This window comes from Nannospalax galili, unplaced genomic scaffold (assembly GCF_000622305.1).
Source record: "Nannospalax galili isolate Female #2095 unplaced genomic scaffold, S.galili_v1.0 scaffold443, whole genome shotgun sequence".
NCBI lineage: Eukaryota > Metazoa > Chordata > Mammalia > Rodentia > Spalacidae > Nannospalax > Nannospalax galili.
Genome location: NW_008352479.1, coordinates 3,390,453 through 3,404,888, shown reverse-complemented (window position 1 = coordinate 3,404,888; position 14,436 = coordinate 3,390,453).

Genomic DNA, 14,436 nt, shown 5'->3' with positions numbered 1-14,436 from the left:
GCTCTTGACCTTTTGGTTTTGTATCTTTGAAAATCCTAGGACAGCTGTGTACCCTCTTTCTTGAAAAATGCATGGAAATCTAAGATGTTCTGCTTAACTTCTCAAAATTAGCCAAAAGACTCTGGATTAAGAGTTATCAGAATGAAAAGGAAGTGCATGTGGCTTAGACACGTGTGGGGCTTGGATGTAGCTCTGTCATTTAGCTACGATAAGACGGTGGGGAACTTCCCTGAACTCTGCTCTCACTCTCTTCATTACATGGGGAATATAAAACTCACCTTACTCTTGAGGTATTGTAGTGGGGCTTAGTAAGAGAACAAGTGCAGACATGCCATGTTACTCCTGAGTGCTCACTGTCTATGTGACAGATGGAGATTCAAAGCATCACCTTTTAGCGGGAGGGAGGTGAAGTTTCATGATTGCTACTGTACAGCGACTGGGAGTTCCAAGGTGGACTGAGTGACAGGCTCTGCTAAACTGAATCTAAATCTTTTAATGAGGCAAGGACTAGCATATGCATGACATGGTCCATCTTCCAATAATGGCTAGGAGTCTGTGCTTGCCAGCATGGTGAAGATCTAGCTCAGCTCTCATTCTTGTATTTGTTCCTATCAGCTGAAAATCCAACACAGCCACCATTCATTTGGCCCAGGACTAATCTGAGGGGAGCTACTTTAGGGGGCACATAAATGTACCCTCTATTTGTTGCTTTTCTCTGCTGTGACATAACACCTGACAGAAGCAACTTAAGGGAAGAGAGGTTTGCTTTGGTCATAGTTTGGGGGTGGGGCATAGAATCCATTGTGTTGAGGAAGGTGGGGTGGCTGCTTCATCCCAGCTCTGAGGTGGTGAGACTTCATTTGGTGCCTTGTGCACATCTTGATAGGGCAGGAAGCAGAGAACTTGGACCAGAACCAGAAGCAAGTATCGGCTTCAAGGCTCACCCTCAGCGACTTATTTCTGCTGACTGGGCCATTGGTCCTAAAGGTTTCACAAAGTCCTCAACCATCACAGCTGGAAACAGAGTGTTTAAACACTTGACCCTTTAGAGGACACTCCACATTCAATCCATACCACACCCCTTTGCCTTTACTGGTTTTCGTTTTGTGTGTGTGTTGTGCGTGTGTGTGTGTTGAGTGTGTGTGTGTGTGTGTGTGTGTGTGTATTCATGTGGATATATACACGTGTATATATTGTGGAGGCCTGAGGTTGGTATTGGGTATTTTTTTCAGTTACTTTCCACCTTTGGTTGAAACAAGGTCTCATAGGACCTGGTGTTCACTGGTTGGCCACTGAGCCCTGGAGATCCTCCTGTCTCTGTCTTCCCAGTGCTAGAATTATACATATGAGCTATAGTGCCTTGCTATTTTTTAAATTATTTTTAATTTTGTACATGTGTAGTATGTGTGGCAGGGGGCAGGTTTGTACACTTGAGTGCAAGTGTCCTCAGAGGCCAGAAGAGTCAGATTTACCTGGAGCTAGAGTTACAGATGGTTGTGAGCTGCCTGGTAAGGATGCTGGGAAGCAAACTCAGATCCTCTGCAAGAGCAGTGTGTGCTTTTAACCACTGAGCCATCACTCCAGCCCCAGAACCTGGCTTTTTATGTGGGTTCTGAAGATCTAAACCCAGGTCTTCACATTTGCATGGCAATCACTTTGCCCACTGAATTCTCTCTCCAGCCCATTGTCAGTTTTTGTTTTTAATTTTTAGTATTTTATTTTATTTATTTGTTTATCTATTTATTTTGGTTATTTGAGACAGGATCTCCCTATAGCTCCAGGTGGCCTGGGACATACTGTATAGACCAGGCTGGCCTCAATGTCACAGAGCTCCACCCCAGTGCTGGGATTAAAGATATGCGCTACCACATCCGGTTGTTTTTTGTTTTTGAACTTGTTACTCTTTCAGTTTTTAAGACAGTCTTACTATCTAACCTAGGCTGGCCTTGAATTTAGGATCCTCCTGCTTTAGCCTCCCGGGGGCTAGAGTTAGTGTTACCATGCTCATCTATCTTTAGGGCCTTAGTAGTAGTTTTTCATGGTTTTGTCAATACATCAGCTCTTCCAAGATGATTTTAGGTTGAGGATTTTGGTGATAACACCAGATATATGATTGGTTCAGAATTCCAGACTCACACTGTTGTGGGAGGGTTTTCAGTGAGGGACCCCAAGACTTGGCTTCGTTTTGCCTTTGATAGTTTCATTGACATTTGAACCCGGAGCGAGTACTTCACCCCTAGGCAGGACAGTAGCAAGAACTGAAACTTCTGTTCAAAGTCTCAACAGAACTGTATAAAAATTTGTTCCTAGTAGGTGTCTAGAGGCTCTTTAAAATGCTTGACTATGTTTTGAGCCTGACAGCTTGGTGTATAATAGGTATGTCTGGAGCCTCATGTGCCAAGGGTTCACACGTCACAAAGGCTTGGGAAGCCAGGAAGGGAGGAAGGAAGGAAGGGCGCAAGAAAACCAAAGCCAATGAAAATTCAGTGTCAGCAATTCTCAGATGAGCAGGAACCAGATCTACAGTTAATGGACACACCGGCTGGGAGCCACATATCCACGCAAGCCCACAAACCTCTCTACAAGAAATAGCTTGTCATGAGAGGTATCTGAGGACACAGCCCCCCCTCCCTTTTCTGGGTAGAAATATATTGTATTAATGCCTTTTCTTTTTTTTTTCACTAGATGAGGAAACAAAAAGAATTGCCTATTGGAAGGGTCCCTAAAGATATTGTGTAAGATTAAAAATTAAATTACATAAAAGTAGATAATAACAAGGAACATTTGTATTGGTTTTGACAGCAAACCTCAGGCTTGGGTAGAGTTCATTCTTTTGATCTTTACAACAGCCCCACAAGGCAAATAAAACAGACAGCTTTTATTATTCTCATTATGGGTTGGAAGAAAGGCTCCTCAGGGTGTCTAGGACTGCAGACTGTCCTGCGTCCATTTTGTGGCTTTTTTAGGCCATCAAGGTACAGCAGGAGAGAAGGGAGAGGCTCTGAATTAATAACTAAATTGAAGAGGATGGGCATTGGAAACGTTGGCCTATGTGAGGTCTTGAATCAAGGGCCAGAATGAACCTGGCTACAATTCAAAGTTTCTTGGGTTATGGCCCAAGGGGCAGGTACAAAGAGAGGCTGGACAGAGGGGATTGTGATGGGCAGGAGGCCAGGAGAGTGATTTTCAGATTTCTGAGGAATTTGTGATGCTACCTCCTGCTATGAAGGGTTGAAAACTGTCTCCACTTGTTTTGATGCTTGAGTTAGAGCAGGAGGCTGCTCAGTAGCAGAGAGAGAGAGCCTCAAACTTAGGCTTTTCTAGATTCTTTAGTCCAGGACCCTTTTCTACTTCAGCAAATAGTTTGTGTAGGAAAATAGCAACAAAAATCTCTGAATTGGGCTGGGGCTGTAGCTCAGTTGGGTTAGTGCTTACCTAGCATTCAGGAAGCCCTGGCTTTGATCCTTAGTACCATACAAACCAGTGGTGACAGCACACATTTGTAATCTTAACACTTAGGAAGTGGAGCAGGAGGATCAGAAGTTCAAGGTTATTTGCCCTCAGCTACACAGCCAGTACCAGGCTAGCCTAGGATAGATGAGACCCTACATCCAAAAACAAACAAACAAACAAAAAAATCTCAGTATCAATTTATGTCTCCAGCAAAGTGAAGAAAACCAGGAAACAGTTGGAGTTAAGTCACTGCAGGATGCATTTGACTCTAATCACACGCATGTGCCTATCAAAGGGTCAGGGATGCTGGAAAGCATCTGTATTCTGTGCCTAAGCCTCACAGATGAAAAGCCTGTGTTTGAGCATGCTGTTTCTTCTGCGAGAAGGTAAGTGGAAGGGACAGTCCCGGCTGCTGGAACCAAATCCCGCTTCCCCTAGTGGAACCCAACCATCTCTTTTGCATTGAGTGAGGCTCCCAAGTGTGTTCCCCAGAACATGAGTTATAAGGAAAACTTGGGGCCAGCATGGCATTGGGTTAGATGTAGATTCCCCAGAGCACCCTGCAGAGCCTTTGATGGGCCAGGTTCACCAGGCAGTTCCAGGAGAGGTGTTCAGGGTGTGTGGATTCCTGGGTTTATTTGTCCACCATTCTTGCACAGTAGTACCACTTAAGAAGGGGTTCCCTGGAATGAATTTTGGCTGGAGTATGACCACAACTTTCTCATATGATATTCAGGCAGGAAAAGAAAATGCAATCTTTTCATTTTTATAAAGCTGGCCTAAGCCTCCTTGTCAGAGCTCATGCCATGGCATGGGGATTGGGAACAGAAGTGGAACATCGTGAATAGATCCAGCCACTTAAACAATATTTCTAGATCTTTTGCAGAAAATGCTCCACTTTTCCCACTCCTGCTCCTTCATGGTGACAGCCAAGCGTAAGTAAGAGGGCAGTATTTGACAGGACCTGTGATGTTAGAGGTGTGAGGTTCTTGGAGACATGTGAGGGCTGTTAGTTCCTTGCCAGTCTCTTTGGTTGTACAGCTGGCTAGACTTCTGCACTAGCCTGGGTATCCTGCAGGTATGTCTGCTATCTTCAATTCCTCTGTAGCTCAGGTGGCCTCTCTGAGCTACAGAGAGGTGAAGATAGATGGCGAAACTCACCACCAATTCTATTGTCACCATTGGTCCATCCAGGCTACTGTTCCAATCGCCTCTCCTTTGGAGCTACCTTACTTCTCAAACCAACTTAGAGAGGAAAGGATTTATTTCACCTTCAGCTTGTAGTTCATCATTGGGGAAAGCCAAGGCAGGAGCTCAGGGCAGTGCTCAGGCTGCTGTCTTACACAACACAGGACCGCCTGCTCAGGGTGGCACCACCCATAGTGGACTAGGCCTCCCACATCATCCAACAATCAAGAAAATGCCCCAAAGGTCAATCCAATGGAGATAAATCCTCAGTTGAGGTTCCCTCTACCCAGCTGCGTCAAGTTGACAGCTGTTGACCCCTTGTCAACGTGACACACAAGCACATCATTATTAAATCACAATCTTTCCACTTCTTGTCCTGAAGATATGATGTTACTATTAATATCACAAAATAAAACAGTACAACTTTATAAGTCCCACAGTCTTTAAAATAATTCAAACACTTTAAAAAGTTCAAAGTCTCTTTAAAAAGTCTCTGTGGCTCCTGTAATATCCCAAACAAGTTTTACTTCAAAAGGGAAGAGCTGGACACACTTAAGTAAAACAAAAGTCCAGCAATGTAGCTCAATGTTGGATATCTGGGATTCACTCATGATCTTCTGGGCTCCAAAGAGCATGGGCAACTCCAGTTTTTGGCTCTGCTATGCACAGCATGTGCAGCTTGTCCATAGGTTCAGGCTGGTTCCCCTCCACACTTGTTGCTGCCATTAGTGATTGTCCCATGGTTCTGGCTTCTCCAAAATGCTAGGGCCTCTATTGCAACTGAGGCTGCACCTTCACCAGTGGCCTCTACTGGCCTCTCAGTGCAAAGCCTCAGCTTCTCTCCATGACCTCTTTATGCCTTTAAAACTGGTACCAACTGGGAGACTCTATCAAATTTCTAAGTTCTGCTGCCAGTTTGATTTACAGTCTTGGCCCCCCTCTGGACCACAGCTTCTGTGTGCTGATCCTGAGGAAATACTTCCCAGAAGATTTCACTCAGTGATGCTGATCTCTCGTTACTCACAGCTGATTTTTCTGCCCTAACTGAAACCAGTATCAATTATCCCAGTAAAACACAGGTTTTAAAGGTTTCTTTTTCAAAAATTCTTCATTCAAAATGTATCACACAAATAGTCCTGATAGAGTCTTTGCTTTCCTTTGAAGCTTCACAAGCCAGGCCTTCATAATCTATACCTCTTTCAGCATTATCTACCAAGTTCCTACAGATAGCTCTCTGAGCTCCAATCACTCTTCCAGTCCAAAGCTCCCCAAACTTCCACAATCCTCCCAGACATATATGGTTAGGTCCATCACAGCAATATCCCACTTCTGCTACCAAGTTCTGTCTTATTTCTTTCTATTGCTGTGATAAAAACACTGGCCAAAACCAACTTGAGGAGGGAAGAGTTTATTTCCCCTTCAGCTTACAATTCATCATGGAAGGAAATCAAGGCAGAACTTCAGGGCAGGAACTGAAGCACAGACCACAGAGAAACACTGCCTCCTGGCTTGCTCCCCTATCCCATGCTCGGACTGCTTTCTTATACAATAAAAGACCATCTTCCCAGAAATGGCACAGCCCTTTCACATCACTCAACAATCAAGAAAATGCCCCCCCGTCCAGGATCAAAATCGGATCACCCAGGTTTGTTGGCAAGTGCCTTTACTGCTGACAGCCCCAATCTGTGTCTTTTATTTTCTTGTCTTCTTGCACTAGCTAGGATTTCTAGTGCAATATTGAAAAGGAGTAGTGAAAGGAAATATCCCTGCATAGTTCCCAGTTGTACCCTGATATTAACTGTAGGTTTTGTTCAACATTTCCATGTGTCTTTTGACATTCAGTTCATCCAAAATCAGAATCTAATCAAAGCTGCCTTGTAATCATGGCCAGGCATTGAAATATGTATTTTATTCATGTAGATTAAAGTGCTTAATTTATTCACTGGTGTAAAATTAATGTGTTAAAAAGACATTTATGAAGTAAATGTCTTTTTTACAGCTGATTTGTTCAAACCAGAATCCAACCAAAGTTAGCTGCGGTATTTTTTATTTATACTTCATATGGTAAAGTTTATACTGGCAGTGATAAAAGGATATTATTTGATATATACTTAGTGCATATTTGATTTATGTTTTATTTTAAATTTAAAACTGATAATGATGATTTGTGTGTACATGATGTGGGGGGCACACATGCCATAGCATGTGTGGTGGTCATGACGTGAAAAAACTGACTCCATTGTGTTCTAGCTGACTTTTGCTTTACCCTGTGTTTTTGCTCAGCCACTCCCACTGCAGCCAGCCAGCCATGAAGGCTGCACCTATGGTTTCAGGGGGCACATTGTTTCTATAATACTTGGAAACTTCCAACTAGCCTGGTAGCACATCCATGTGGTGTATTCTCTTACCCAGCTGTACCTGCATCTCCATGAAGCCCATTGTCTCTGAAGTTCTGAGAAATTTGTTTTTCCTAACCAAAACATCTTTAAAAAATTTTAAAAACATATTTCATTTATTGGATCCCCTGGAACTGGAGTTACAGATGGTTGTTAGCTGCTATGGGGGTGCTGGGAACTGAATGTGGGTCCTCTACAAGGGCAGCTAGTGCTCTTAACTACTGAGCGTTAGCTTCCTCTCTGACCACGGACTAATAAAGGAGTACTAATAATTAGACCATCACTATGTGGTTCTCCTCTATGCCTCTCACTCAGTATTACATTCAAGGACAACTTTGTGGAGTTGGTTTTCTACGTGCATCTTTACAGGGATCCCTAGGCTTGAACTCAGGTTACCAGGCTTGCACAGTACCTTTACCTGTTGAGCCACCTTGCTGGCCCATATGTACTTTTTAAGATGAAACCTTTCTTGTGTAATTCAGATATGAAAATTTCACCTATTTAAAGTGTGCAATTCATTTATCTTTGTCATGTTCAGAGCTGTGGCATCATCACTACCCTTCAGGATAAGAACACTTTCTTCACCCTAAGCAAAGGCTCCATCCCTCCAGCAGTCACGCCCCATACCTCTCACACCAGTTCCTCTACTCATCTGCTTCCTGTCACTGTCACTTTAACTACTTTGAACACTCCATTCATATTGAATCTGACAATATATGGTCTTTTGTGTCTGGTTTCTTTCACTTAGCACAATATTTTCAAGGTTCATCTACATTATAGCATATGTCATTAATTCATTCCCTTTTGGGGGTAATATTCAATTGACTGGATAACCCACATTTTGCTTACTCAGTTGATGGACATTTAGATTCTCTTTACTCTTTGGTTGTTGTGAATAATGCTAACCATGAGCATCCATGTGTGTGTGTTTGTGTTGATATAAGTTCCAGTTCTCTTGGGTGTATACCCAGGAGTGGAATTTCTAAATCATAAGCTAACTCTAGGTTTAACATTTTGAGGAATTACAAAACTGTTTCTCCAAGTGACTGCACCTTTTTGTAGTTCTTTATTGAAATAAGTATGCAATTTCTGTTTAAGAGATAGCAATTGGTACCACATTTGCCTAAACATTTGCTAACTTTTCTGGAATTACTGAAATTCTGTAGTTTCATACCGGCAAGCTAACACACTGAATGCTTCATTTAAAATATATACTTATCTAACAGAAATAAAATATGGAGCCAGTCCTAGTGTGAATGTGTTTCCCAATTTGGTATAGGTGGATGGAACATTGTTCATGTAAATTTTGATAAAGATAATGGTCAGGGAAGTTCAATCTGGTCATCCTAGTTGGAGGAAAACTGGCTTGAGGATAGATCAGAATGGTAAGGAGGGGGAGAAGACCATATAGGAAAAATAATCCCAACAACTGTGAACACATAATCATTTTGTTAAGATCAGAAACCTCTTTTTCTAAGATTGAGGTTAGAGTTGAATATTTATCCAAGTAAAATCACCCTAATTTGGAAAGATCTGAAGAAGGATGTTTAACAACTGTCTCTCTGGGCAGGAGGGGGCAGGGTGAGAGAGCCCTATTGGTAGAATTTGCAGATATCTGTAACTCATCCCTCTGATTTTAAGTTACCAAAGCACTGTTGCTGAAGGTGTCTGTGTTAGTTACCTTTCTGTTGTGTGGTAAAATACTATGGCCAAAAGCAATTTAAGAGTTTATTTTGGCTTACAGTTCCAGAGACCTAGACGTCCTTAATGGTAGGGAAGGCATGGCAGCAGGGGCAGTAAGCAGAGAGAGCAAACTAGAAGTGGGGTGAGGGTATGAACTTTCAAAGCCCTGCCCCAGTGACATACTTCCTCTAGTAAGGCTCCACATCCTAATTGTCCCATAACCTTCCCAAACAGTATCACTAACTGGGGACCAAGTGTTCTAATATAAGAGCCTATGGGGGGCATTTTTCATTCAAGCCACCATAATGTCCTTGGGAAGAGATGTATATAGCTGAATCTCAGAGTTTCAGAGTTGGTCAAAGTGAAGAATGAAACCTTGGATAGAATCAGGGTGCAACAACTCTTTTTGGAGACTCATGAATTTGGGGATTTTGAGAGAAGCAGACTGAAAGGAGGCCAGTCACAAACGAGAAGACTAAATCAGTACAGAAAGTGCCATGCACGTGGGGCTGGCCCCACACATTCTGTAGGGTCTGAGTTTTTCCTCTACAATGCAAATAGCCTTCAGAAACACAGAGACTTGATCAGAAGGCTGTGGCTAAAGCTGTTGTGCTAAGATACTCTTGCAGGCTGCAGGGTCAAACTCTCTGCTACTGCAAATTATGTTAAGGTCCTGTTGGTGTAACGAGGCCTCCCAGAGGGTCACATGAAATCAAGGAAAAGGATAAATAAAAGGCTTCCTTAATTTTGGTGTAAGCTTATTTTCTATCCAGGATTAGTTGTTAGAAGAAAGCACCAAGCAAATCTAGACCAGGTGTTAACTCCATTTAGTACCAAGAAAAAACATTTTCTGAGCATTGGAAAGAAGAGAAATGAAAATGTCAATCAATGATTGATCATCTTTCAAATATTTTCTTCTTATCCAAGAGACTGGGTTTCATCTGGCTGCATTAAATCCTAGAGGTCAGTTGAATCTCATCTCTGCATAGAGTTTTATGATGCTCTTGAGTCAAAGTACCCAGGGGGCAGTTTTAAAGATAGATGATATTTTGTGAAATCCAAGCTTGTGTGTGTGCGCGTGTGTGCACGTGCATGCATGTGTGTACATATGAAGCCCAGAGGACGGAACAATGCTGGGGGTTTTCCTCAACCACTCTCTACTTTATTATTTGAGATAGGGTTACTGAAGCTGGAGCTCACTGATTCAGCTAGACTAACTGGCCAGCAAACCTCAAAGATCCTCTGTCTGTGCCTCCCCTGATCTAGATTATAGGTATGCACCTCTGTGCCCAGCTTTGTTTCTTTTCTTTTCTTCCTTCCTTTCTTTCTTTCTTTCTTTCTTTTTCTTTCCCTCCAGTTGCCAGTTGTTGTCCCCCCCTCCCTTTTTTTTTTTTTTTTTTTTTTGAGACAGGGTCTCCCTGTAGCCCCAACTGGCCCAGAACTTGCTATGTAGAACAGGCTGGCCTTGAGCTCACAGAAATTCGCCTGCCTCTGCCTCCCGAGTGCTGGGATTACAGGTATGTGCCACCACACCTGGCCTGTGCCCATCTTTTTTAAGGTGACTTCAGGAGATCAAACTCAGGTTCTTTTGTTTGCAAGGCAAATATTTTACCAACTGAGCCATCTCCCAGCACTAAGACCTAATCTTTACCTGAGGCAGGGTCTACAGAAAACCAACACAAGCAGCAGAGTAGAAAAAAATCAGTTATCAACTGGGAGGAACAAGTAGAAGGCTGAGGGGCGTCAAATAACAAGGTTGATGAATCTTTCATAGAGTTGACGGGTGTTCTGGCAGAACTATCCCAGGTGACCGGTTGCTTAGGTGACATGCACAGTTTTCTGCTAATTCAATGAGAGGATGATTATATTTTTCTTTTTTCCTGCTGCATTCTAGGAGAATGAAATCCATACATTTTAAGAAGATGCATCTATTTCCTTTGCACATGAAGCAAAACTAAGGAGATAATTTTAATAAATTATGAATGCTCACTTCTCCTCATGGGGAGAAAAGAAAAGTCAATTCTCTTTTCAGAGCAGTTTCTTGATTTATCCAATCTATTAAAGAATATTGGACTAGCAACAATCACTTCCATGAAGTATCTACTAATTACACTGCTCTATAAACAGTCTCCGCATTCAAACATGCCAATTGCTAAAAATGGATCATGGCATCACCAAGGCTGTTGCTAGAGTTTAACTACTCTCAGATTTGGAAGCTCTAACCCTGAGAAATGAGGGCTGTCTCATGATCATTTTTCCTGACAGTGCCCTATATCTCACCATGTTCAATCTGAAACCCCTTTGCTTTTTTCCAAATTCAAATCTTTTGTCTAGTTCTATGCCATGAATCTTATACAGCACTCAAAAATATACGATTTCCATTAAATTATCACATTCTTTATCTTATTCAGCAAACTCCCAGACAGCTGACACAACAAGAGTCAATACCTAAACCTAATAAAATTCATTCCTTCATTTTGAATCCTGCAAATGAAGGAGTTGAATTATATATGACTTGGGGTTAGTTTTAGCCCTAGCAGAGAAATAAGTAACACTGACCTAAGTTAAGCATAGATTATTTCTGTCTCTCATAAGTGAAACCTTGAGGTAAATGATTCAGGTGTGGCTCAGTGGTTTCATGACCATCAAGGACCCAGGTTCCTTCTGTCTTGTTGCTCTGCCATCCTCCAAACATGTCTTCTGCCTCTTAGTCTAACATAGTACTCTTGTTCAGCTTAAGTCATTGGGTCAACACTTCTGCCAGCAGTCCAAGAGGATATGCCACCTGTCCTGGTTAGTTTTATTGTCAACTGGACACAACCTAGAATCACCTGAGAAGAGGGAACCTCAGTTGAAGGATTTCCTTGTTTAGATGGCCTGTGTACATGTCTATGGGTTATTATTTTGATTGATAATTTTAATGTAGGAAGGCCCAGACCACTGTGGGTGGCACTATCCCTAGACAGGTTGTGCTGGGCTGTGCAAGAAAGCTAGCTGAGCATGAGCCAGAGAGTAAGCCAGAAGTAGCTTTCCTCCATGGCTCATGTCTTAAGTTCCTGCCCTGACTTCCCTCAATGATGGTCTGTGACCTGGAAGCATAAGCTGAAATGAACCCTTTCCTCCCCAAGTTGCTATACCACCTCTTTAAATGACATCACTAGAAATCACACTCAACACTTCTTATAATCCATTGGATGACTATGAAGAGAGTCTGGGAAATGAGACATGTATTCTGAGAAACTACTGACCCATGTAAGTCAAAGATTAGCTACCATGGAGGAAAAGGAGAATAGGTATTGGGGAAAGCTAGCTATTATTAGCACAAATTAGATCAGTGATTTTAAAATTGTGTGCATCACCTTGTCATGGAAGAGGGAGGGACTCTTGGAACCCCACTCCTCTCTGAGAATTTATATTAAGTTAGTGGTTGATGAAGGAGGTAGAGATATTTTCTTCAGTGATGTAGCTACTGGTAAGGTGTCTGTGCTCCTGTCAACAAACCCCAATGAAACAATTAGGTCACATAAAAGAGACATGAGAGCTGGAGAGATGACTCAGCAGTTAAGAGCACTGACTGCTCTCCTAGAGGACCCAGGTTCGGATCCAGCTCCCTATGGGGGTAGCAACTGTCCTTAACTCCAGTTCCAGGGAATATGACACCCTCTTCTAGCCTCTACACATATTCATGACACAGGTGTACTTACATACATGCAGGAAAAATACTCATACACATTAAAGGGGAGAGAATGAAGAGGATATAACTGGGATAACTGGGAAGAGGAAGGGATAAACAGGAGTTGGGGGAGGACAAGAGAGATTAACGGATGGTAGAATATGGTTTAAATACATTATACACATGTGTGAAATGTCATGATGAAACCCATTATTACATATAATTAGTGTGCTGATAAAAACATTTTTTTCACAGTGTTAGGGATTTAAGGTGTTGGGGCATTGTGAATTTGAGTTGGGAGAGCAGTATGGGTAAGTTTACATAGGATTTCAGGATACCTACCTTGTGAAGTACAGTTGTATTATGGGTGACAGTGTCTGGACCAAGAACTACAAACTCTTAAGAAGTAAGAATTCCTCAGGCACCAGGAGAAGGGATGCTTAATGATGTGCTGGGCTATCGCTGGGCTATCCAATGTGTCACACTCTGGAATAGAACACAGTGAACTGGTGCCACATGGATTTTCAGCACTAATACATGCAGCACTGACTGAAAAATCAGCCATCAACCACAGAGCTCTGGCTGGACTGGTGAGATTGTTGGGGCAGTTTTCCAGCCTTATTACTGCTGACATCCCTACATCACTAGACAGAATTACATCATTGTAATGCACAACACATCTTGGCCAAATGTGCCCTGGGGCAAAATAGTCCACAGTCGAGAAAAATGGGTTAGAATCTGTGTACCGACTCCCACGTTTGTACCTGGTGAATGGTGTGCAATTTGGCATCAATCCTTTCACAAATTAAATGAACTACATCCCAAAGGTCTTAATGTGCTCATACCCTGAATTTAATAATCCCACTTAGACTCTGGCCCAAGCAAATAATTTGGAAGAGACATTCTGCCCAAAGATGTTCATTGCAGCATTGTTTTCAATAGACAGAAAAAGTTAAATGGTAGGAAAAAAACAAACTTACTAAAATATATGAGAGTCTACAACAACACACGGATATGTGCAGCACAACAAGTCAGCAAACAGCTTTGGAGAGAAAAGAGACTCAAGAAGGAAATTTGCTAAAATAACGGACTTGGATAAGATAAAGAGAAAAAGTTCTTGTGCTTTCCATTTTTCTATTGGCTCTCAACTTTCTAAACTCTACATGAATGACTGTATTCTACATGACAGAGCAAAACTTTTAAACATTCTTATTTAAAATATACGATGGAGTTTTACTCAGCAGTAAAGAAAGATGAAATCATGAAATTTGCAGGTAAAATGGATGGAACTAGAATCTGTTATACTAAGTGAAGTAACACAGACTCAGAAAAACAAACGAGCTCTCATAGCTTTGGAGAACACTATGAAGGTGCCAAGGGACAACATCAACAGATGATCCAGCACCAGATTTAAGACAAAATAACCACATCAACGGGCAGCACAGCATATATCATTGGTGCAGTAGTGGCACTTTTGTCTTGGGGGCAATCGACAGCTACCTAATTTGACTAAAAGCCCACTCAAAGGGAGGAAACTCAAGTGTGGTACTGTAACATAACCTAATACACACGGCTGGAGTGTGTACCTTAGAGAAAAAATTTCCTTTGGGGTATCTTAGAGAAAACCCCAAAACTATTATATCACTAGACTGTGATTTCTTACCATGTGCAAAATATTTATCCTTATATTTACAGACAAATATCCCACTCACCACTCATCAAAGAAGCTCATTTTGCAACAGACAGAGACTAATACCAAGTACCACACTGGTCACACACGGACATTGTCTATGAATTGGCCAGGCCTAAGGGGCACATCTGCAATGCATCCCCTACACCTAAGGCTCATGGAACATAGAAGAGGGATAAAGAAGAGGATACTAAGGAATTAGTTCTCAACAAGGAAGCTCCCTCATGCAGTGCAGGGCCCGGAACACAAAAGGTCATAAATGGCCAAAGTGTAGAGATCAAGAGTCTGTTAAATAATGGTCCTTGGATAGAAAGCCTTTATTAAACTTCATCCACCCAAGGCTCAGGGACCAT